The sequence below is a fragment of the Notolepis coatsorum genome (assembly GCF_963971535.1).
Source record: "Notolepis coatsorum genome assembly, chromosome: 9".
In the NCBI taxonomy this organism is placed as follows: Eukaryota; Metazoa; Chordata; class Actinopteri; order Aulopiformes; family Paralepididae; genus Notolepis; species Notolepis coatsorum.
The window spans coordinates 81385419-81395343 of NC_140173.1; positions in this window are offsets into that span (position 1 = coordinate 81385419).

A 9925-nucleotide genomic window follows, 5' to 3' on the forward strand; every position below is an offset into this window, starting at 1 on the left:
GCTATAGGAGGGTAAGAGAGATTAGCCGGGTTGCTAGCAAACTGGCGTGGATGGGTCGAATCTGTTCTGGAGGAGCAGATTGTGGATATAGGTATGAGACACATCTCTAAGACGAAGGAAATGATAGTTGACTTCCGGCGCGGGGAGGCAGTCCACCCTCCTCTGTTCATAAATGGCCAGCAGGTGGAGAGGGTAGACGGTTTTAAATTCCTTGGCATCACCATATGTGATCATTTAAAATGGGAAGCTAACATCAGCCACATAATCAGCAAGGCCCACCAGAGGCTCCACTCCCTGCGCCAACTTAAAAAGTTTGATGTGTCCAGGGAGGCGATGCTCAGCTTCTACAGAGCCACTGTGGAGAGCGTCCTCACCTTCTCAGTGATGGTGTGGTACGGAAACACCACCGTCCATGATAGGGGACAACTAGAAAGGACTGTACGCACAGCGTAAAAAATCATTGGCTGTGATCTTCCTTCTGTGGCCTCCATATATGCCACACAAATCAGGCGGAAATGGGAGAAGGTGATCGGTGACCCCTCTCACCCTGCTTACTACCTTTTTAACCCCCTTCCCTCTAGTAGACGACTCCAAAGTCTCAGGGTTAGGACATCTCGTTAAAAAATATCCAGAGGTTGTCCATCACCTGAACTCTAATGCACAGGCACTTTGTACCATAAGGGCTAGCACCAGCCGACAGGCACTTTAAGGCAATATGCACTTTAAATTGGAACACTGAGCTCTTTTAGGTACTGTAGCATTTTTTTTGTTTGTTTGTGAAATACTTCTATTGTGGGGATTGCATTGCATGTATTCTTGTGTGTTTTTATATTGTATGTTTTTATACTGTATGTTTGGCACCAAGACAAATCCCAATCAACCATGTGTTGAAATGGCAATAACGTTTTCTATCTTCTATCTTATAGTATTTCTACCTGTTCTCATTATACCCCCCACATAAAATCCAAAGGATAATTAGCTGGCCAAACATTATCAGTGCTCTCAAAATTATAATGAGCCGAAATTATAATATATAGGCCTATATCTCGTAAATGATAAAGCGTCTGCTAAATAATTCAGTTTTGCCTCAATATATATAATGTGTGTGCGTGTGTGTGTGTGTGTGTGTGTGTGTGTGTGTGTGTGTGTGTGTGTGTGTGTGTGTGTGTGTGTGTGTGTGTGTGTGTGTGTGTGTGTGTGTGTGTGTGTGCATGCATGTGAGTGAGTGAGCGAGTGGGTCAATGCAAATGTATTATGATTGTAAGTCTGTATGTGTGTGTGTGACCTACAGTGCGTGAGTGTATGTGTGTGTGCCTCTCTTTCTCTCGCTAATGACTCAATGCCATCCCTCAGCACACACACACACACACATACACACACACACACCGACACACACACACACACACACACACACACACACACACACACACACACACACACACACACACACACACACACACACACACACACACACACACACACACACACACACACACACACACACACACACACACACACACACACACACACACACACACACACACACACACACACACACACACACACACACACACACACAGAGCCCTGCTGTGAGTTCTGAGTGCAGCTGCTATCACAGGCCAACAGTTAAACATTGGGGCTCTTGTCACACCTCCACCACTGTGCCCTATTAAACCCCCCAGCCTCTCCCATTGCAGACTCTCCATCAATCTGTTAAGCACCCCCAATGGGTCCTACTAATCACCCCAAAGTACCAGAAAATACCCCAAAATACCCCAAAGTATACCCCAAAATACCAGAAAATACCCCAAAATACCCCAAAGTACCCCAAAATACCCCAAAGTACCCCAAAGTATACCCCAAAGTACCAGAAAATACCAGAAAATACCCCAAAATACCCTAAAATACCCCAAAGTATACCCCAAAATACCAGAAAATACCAGAAAATACCCCAAAATACCCCAAAATACCCTAAAATACCCCAAAGTATACCCCAAAGTACCAGAAAATACCAGAAAATACCCCCAAAATACCCTAAAATACCCCAAAGTATACCCCAAAGTACCGGAAAATACCAGAAAATACCCCAAAATACCCTAAAATACCCCAAAGTATACCCCAAAGTACCAGAAAATACCAGAAAATACCCCAAAATACCCCCAAAATACCCTAACATACCCCAAAGTATACCCCAAAGTACCAGAAAATACCCCAAAATACCCCCAAAGTACCCCAAAATACCCCAAAGTATACCCCAAAATACCAGAAAATACACCAAAGTACCCCCAAAATACCCCAAAGTACCCCAAAGTATACCCCAAAATACCCCACAGTACCCCAAAATACCCCAAAGTACCCCAACATATCCCAAAATACCCCAAAGTGCCTGTAAATATACCACAAAGTACCACGAAATACCTAAAATGAAAAACTAAAATGTGCACATTTTGTGTAATAGTGTGTAATAGTGTAATAGTGTAATAGTGTGTAATAGTGTAATACTGTAATAGAATGTAATAGTGTAATAGTGTGTAATAGTGTAATAGTGTGTAATAGTGTAATAGTGTGTAATAGTGTAATAGTGTGCTAGTGTAATAGTGTGTAATAGTGTGTAATAGTGTGCTAGTGTAATAGTGTGCTAGTGTGTAATAGTATAATAGTGTGCTAGTGTAATAGTGTGCTAGTGTAATAGTGTGTAATAGTGTGTAATAGTGTAATAGTGTAATAGTGTGTAATAGTGTAATAGTGTGCTAGTGTAATAGTGTGCTAGTGTAATAGTGTAATAGTGTGCTAGTGTGTAATAGTGTAATAGTGTGTAATAATGTAATAGTGTGCTAGTGTAATATTGAATTAGTGTAATATTGTAATAGTGTGTAATAGTGTAATAGTGTAATAGTGTACTAGTGTGTAATAGTGTAATAGTGTAATACCACGAAATACCTAAAATGAAAAACTAAAATGTGCACATTTTGTGTAATAGTGTGTAATAGTGTAATAGTGTGGAATAGTGTAATACTGTAATAGTGTGTAATAGTGTAATAGTGTGTAATAGTGTAATATTGTGTAATAGTGTAATAGTGTAATAGTGTAATAGTGTGTAATAGTGTGTAATAGTGTAATAGTGTGTAATAGTGTAATAGTGTGTAATAGTGTGTAATAGTGTAATAGTGTGTAATAGTGTAATAGTGTAATAGTGTAATAGTGTAATAGTGTGCTAGTGTGTAATATTGTAATAGTGTGTAATAGTGTAATAGTGTAATAGTGTACTAGTGTGTAATAGTGTAATAGTGTAATACCACGAAATACCTAAAATGAAAAACTAAAATGTGCACATTTTGTGTAATAGTGTGTAATAGTGTAATAGTGTGGAATAGTGTAATACTGTAATAGTGTGTAATAGTGTAATAGTGTGTAATAGTGTAATATTGTGTAATAGTGTAATAGTGTAATAGTGTAATAGTGTGTAATAGTGTGTAATAGTGTAATAGTGTGTAATAGTGTAATAGTGTGTAATAGTGTGTAATAGTGTAATAGTGTGTAATAGTGTAATAGTGTGCTAGTGTAATAGTGTAATAGTGTGTAATAGTGTGCTAGTGTAATAGTGTAATAGTGTGTAATAGTGTGCTAGTGTAATAGTGTAATAGTGTAACAGTGTGCTAGTGTGTAATAGTGTAATAGTGTAATAGTGTAATAGTGTAATAGTGTGTACTAGTGTGTAATAGTGTAATAGTTTGTAATAGTGTAATAGTGTAATAGTGTGCTAGTGTGTAATAGTGTAATAGTGTAATAGTGTAATACCACGAAATACCTAAAATGAAAAACTAAAATGTGCACATTTTGTGTAATAGTGTGTAATAGTGTAATAGTGTAATAGTGTGTAATAGTGTGTAATAGTGTAATAGTGTGTAATAGTGTAATAGTGTGTAATAGTGTAATACTGTAATAGTGTGTAATAGTGTGTAATAGTGTAATAGTGTGTAATAGTGTAATAGTGTGTAATAGTGTAATAGTGTAATAGTGTGTAATAGTGTAATAGTGTAATAGTGTAATAGTGTGTAATAGTGTAATAGTGTGCTAGTGTAATAGAGTAATATTGTGTAATAGTGTAATAGTGTGCTAGTGTGTAATAGTGTAATAGTGTGTAATAGTGTAATAGTGTAATAGTGTAATAGTGTGTAATAGTGTAATAGTGTGCTAGTGTAATAGAGTAATATTGTGTAATAGTGTAATAGTGTGCTAGTGTGTAATAGTGTAATAGTGTGTAATAGTGTAATAGTGTGTAAAAGTGTAATAGTGTGTAATAGTGTTATAGTGTAATAGTGTGTAATAGTGTAATAGTGTGCTAGTGTAATAGTGTAATAGTGTGTAATAGTGTGCTAGTGTAATAGTGTAATAGTGTGTAATAGTGTAATATTGTAATAGTGTAATAGTGTGCTAGTGTAATATTGTAATAGTGTAATAGTGTGTAATAGTGTAATAGTTTGTAATAGTGTAATAGTGTGCTAGTGTGTAATAGTGTAATAGTGTAATAGTGTGTAATAGTGTGCTAGTGTAATAGTGTGTAATAGTGTAGTAGTGTAATAGTGTGTAATAGTGTAATAGTGTAATAGTGTGCTAGTGTGTAATAGTGTAATAGTGAAATAGTGTGTAATAGTGTAATAGTGTGTAATAGTGTAATAGTGTGTAATAGTGTAATAGTGTGCTAGTGTAATAGTGTGTAATAGTGTAATAGTGTAATAGTGTGTAATAGTGTAATAGTGTGTAATAGTGTAGTAGTGTGTAATAGTGTCTATTACACTATTACAATATTACACACTATTACACTATTACACACTATTACACTATTACACACTATTACACAAAATTACACTATTACACTATTACACACTATTACACACTATTACACTATTACACACTATTACACACTATTACACTATTACACACTATTACACTAACACACTATTACACTATTACACTATTACACACTATTACACTATTACGCACTATTACACACTATTACACAAATTACACTATTACACTATTACACACTATTACACTATTACACACTATTACACTATTACACTAGCACACTATTACACTATTACACACTATTACACACTATTACACTATTACACACTATTGCACTATTACACTATTACACACTATTACACTATTACACACTATTACACTATTACACTATTACACACTATTGCACTATTACACTATTACACTATTACACACTATTACACTATTACACTATTACACACTAGCACACTATTACACTATTACAAACTATTACACTATTACACACTATTACACTATTACACTATTACACACTATTACACTATTACACTATTACACACTAGCACCCTATTACACACTATTACACTATTACACACTATTACACTATTACACTAGCACACTATTACACTATTACACACTAGCACACTATTACACTATTACACTATTACACACTATTACACTATTACACTATTACACTATTACACACTATTACACACTATTACAGTATTACACTATTACACTATTACACACTATTACACTATTACACACTATTACACTATTACACAAAATGTGCACATTTTAGTTTTTCATTTTAGGTATTTTGTGGTACCATGTGGTATATTTCCAAGCACTTTTGGGTATTTTGGGATATGTTGAGGTACTTTGGGGTATTTTGGGGTACTGTGGGGTATTTTGGGGTGTACTTTGGGGTACTTTGGTGTATTTTGGGGTACTTTGGGGTATTTTGGGGGTATTTTCTGGTACTTTGGGGTATACTTTGGGGTATTTTGGGGTACTTTGGGGTATTTTCTGGTATTTTCTGGTACTTTGGGGTATACTTTGGGGTATTTTATGGTATTTTGGGGTATTTTGGGGTACTTTGGGGGTATTTTCTGGTATTTTGGGGTATACTTTGGGGTATTTTGGGGGTATTTTCCGGTACTTTGGGGTATTTTGGGGTATTTTCTGGAATTTTGGGGTATACTAAAAAAATAAAAATAAAAATAGAATGTTAACAATCACTTTCCATCACAGACCTAAAATTTAGTTTAGCTTACATGCTTATATATTTCACATTAGACACGTTTGTAGAATGTGTCTGACTTGTTCCTGGCTCTGCAGCTCTGCAGATATACTATTGGAGCTCTGCGGCTCTGCAGATACACTATTGGAGCTCTGCGGCTCTGCAGATATACTATTGGTTTCAACGTGGGGAGGGGTTACAGGTACGGGGTCTGACTATTCGGTGCTATCCACGGGAGCGCTGTGCAGCATCGGAGCAGAAGAAATAACGCTGCGTACCGTAAGCTTATCAATACCAAGTATAGTGATTAGGTTATGCCAAGACGAAGAGGACGTTCGGCAGATGGACTGAAGATGAAAGTTGTTGCGTGTTAGAAAGTTCAGTCAGGCTAGCCATGTCAGCTTAGCTAAAGGCAGGGACAGCTAACTAGCGTTAGCTACGTTATCGAGTGCTAACGTGTGGCAGATAAACTAGGAACAGACTCCCAAGTTCATCCCAACGGGGGGGACAATATGGACTGGTGAACTTTGTCATCTCCACGGTTGTCTCCTTCCTCTTGGACGTTTGGTGAGTTTTTAATGCAATCTATTCTGTTCCCACCGTGGATCTCTCTCTCTCTCTCTCTCTCTCTCTCTCTCTCTCTCTCTCTCTCTCTCTCTCTCTCTCACTCTGTCTCTCTCTCTCTCTTGCTCTCTCTTGCTCTTGCTCTCTCTCTGTCTTTCTCTCGCATTCTCTCTCTTGCTCTCTCTCTCTCTCTCTCTCTCTCTCTTGTGCTCTCTCTTGCTCTCTCTCTCTCTCTCTCTCTCGCTCACTCTCTCTCTCTCTTGCTCTCTCTCTCTCGCTCTCTCTTTCTCTCTCTCTCTCTCTCTTGCTCTCTCTCTCTCTTGCTCTCTCTCTTGCTCTCTCACTCTCGCTCTCTCTCTCTTGCTCTCTCTCTCTCGCTCTCTCTCTTGCTCTCTCTCTCTCTCTCTCTCTCTCTGTGCGCATGCGTGTGGATGGTGGGAGCGGGGTGGTGTGAGTGTGGTGCTGCCGAGAGTTTGAGGAACGCGTGAGTCTTTCTAAACTTTTCCTATCTTTATGTTGTTTGTAAAATTTTGAATTGGACTGGGGTTTATTTGGCTGGTTGTGTGTTGTTGACACTGGTAGTGTTGTCAGTGTTCGCTTAGGCAGCTGTCTGCTGTCGCGGTGGCATGGACTTCACTAAGCTGACCAGGAAACATGGTTTCAAAGTTGCGCCGGCGTTTCCGTGTTCGGTAGAGGAATGCGGTCTCGTCGTTGCGGGAATAGTAGGCGCTTCGGCCGTTAAGTCTGCGGCCAGGATGAATGGGTGTATTGTTTTCTTTTTGGATGATTTGAGTAGGGTTAATCAACTGATAACGGACGGTTTGGTCATACGTGATACGCTTGTGGCTGTGATGCCGCTCACAACACATGCCATTAGGGTGACGGTGTCAAACGTTCCCCCGTTGGTGAGCGACGAGGTTATATTAAGGGAACTCGCCAGGTTTGGGAAAGTGGTAGCTCCATTAAAGAAAATGTCTTCGGGCTTTAAGGCACCTGAACTACAGCATGTGGTTTCTCACAGAAGGCAGACGTTCATCATAATGGACAAACGTGATGATGAGTTGGACCTTAATTTTAAAGTAATAGTAGACAGGTTTGAGTATGTTATTTTTGCGACGTCACAAAACATGCGCTGTTTTGCATGTGGAAGGGAGGGGTATCAGAGGCAAGCGTGCCCTGGGGAGGGGCCGAGCAGGGGAGAAAAGGAGGGGGAGAGTGCAATGAAGAAGGGAAGAGCAGCTTGGGGTATGAATCGAGGGGTTGAGGGGGGGGGGGGGACAAGGGAGGAGGGGTAGTGGGGAGATTTCTGAGAATCGTACCGGATAGAAGTGATAAGGGAATGGAAGGAGGAGGTACGGCTGAGATTGCAGCACGGGGAAAGAATGGTGGAGTTGGAAAGGTGGGGGGGGGGGGGGGTGGTGGAAGGAGCTTGTCTCAGCCGGGGCACGTTAAATAGCCAGGTGAGGAGTGAACTTGTTGACATACAAGGGGCAGTTGGTGGGGATGAAGATATGGGGGGGGGGGGGGGGTCGTGGTGGGAAGGATTACAGAGGGGACGAGTGGCCCTGTTGTGATACAAGGGGAAGATGATGGGGATGAAGATGTGGGGGGGGGGCCGTGGTGGGAAGGGTTACAGAGGGGGCAAGTGGACCTGTTGTAATGCAAAGAGAAGATGGTGGGGATGAAAATGTGGGGGGGGGGGGTCGTGGCGGGAAGGGTTACAGATGTGGGGAGTGTACCTGGGGTAGCTGTAGATGTTGAGGGGGTCAGGGTGGAGGAAGTAGAGGATATTGACATGGGGGAGGGGGACGGCGGGGTGGGGGTTGCTAGGCAGAAGAGGAAGATTGAGGTAGTTGGGGTGTCGAGCTCTCAAGCTAAGAAGACAGGTGTGACGGAAGAACTTAGCAGTACGCAGAGTACACAGGGGCGTTTATGGGCAGAGATGGTTGTTGATAGTGATGATGAATATGAGAGCGATGGTTTTTCCTATTCACTAGATGCAATGAAACTGTTTTTAAAGTTGACAAAGAACAGGAAGAGTGTAGAGGTGAAAGATTTTTTTCCGGATAAAGATTTGTTTGTTGCAGCAGCAAAGGAACATATGAGGTTTAAAGGAGATGGTTGTTTTGTTGACAAAGATATATACAGGATGAGAAAGATTGTGCAGAAGGTGCTGCAGGGCCCCAGTGTGTTATGGTTTGTAACCGACCCCAATCGCACAACACAAGACAGGTATGAGAGTAAGCCAAGAACTGGGCATTTATTGAAACACACAGAAAACGGCACTGTCCCTTTAAGGGAGAACACAAATTACTGGAAAACAAGAAATGGGAAAAGGGCACAGTGCCTTTAGGAGGCGAGCTGGCTAAGGGGAAGGCTAAGGGAACAGGACCAGGGCAAGGGACAAGGGCAGGAAACAGGGAGGACTAGGAGGACCGGACGGGATGACTAGGAGGACTAGGAGGACTGGACAGGGAGGGCTAGGAGGACTAGAGTGGGGAAACAGGGACAGAGGCTCGCGGAGGCGGGCTGGGGAGAGGGAGGACTGGAAGGACTAGACAGGGAGGACTAGGATGACTAGGAGGGGAAAACAGGGACAGAGGCTCGCGGAGGCGGGCTGGGGAGAGGGAGGACTGGAAGGACTAGAAAGGGGAAAAACAGACAAAGACTGGGATTCAAGCATAGATGAAAGTTGCTGCTCTGCAGCTTCTCCCGGGATGGTTCGTCTGGGGAAGCAGACGGTGACGTCAGAGCCGCTCTGCAGATTCCTCTCGGCAGCTCTCCGAGGTGGTAAACGGGACCGAGAGGGAGAGAGGGAGCGGGTTAGCTCAGAGTACAGTTGGGAACAGAGCAGGTGACAGGAGAAGTGACTTGTAATCCAAGTGACTGAATCTTCGGTGTAAATACACACTGTGAGTAACGTCACAAACACAAATCCACGTGATAGAATCTTCGGTGCAAATAAACACTGTGAGCGAAGTCCCAATAATAATCCAAGTGACAGCATCTTCGGTGTGAATACACACAGTCAGCGAAGTCCAAACAATAATCCAAGTGATAATATCTTCGGTGTGAAAACACACAGTGAGCGATGTTAAAGCAAATATTATCCCAATGAACAATCCAAAAAGCTGACACTGGGTGAGTGACAGTCTGACAAAAAGCAGGATATCTTCAGTGTCTTAAACACACGAAAAACGAATAGGGTCAAAGACAGTCTTGCAAAACTCACCCAGGCGCTGTGCGTAAAGAGAGCAGGATCAACAGGGCGAGCGCGTCGCCACGGGGAACGGGTTGTCCAAGCGGAGGTCTGAG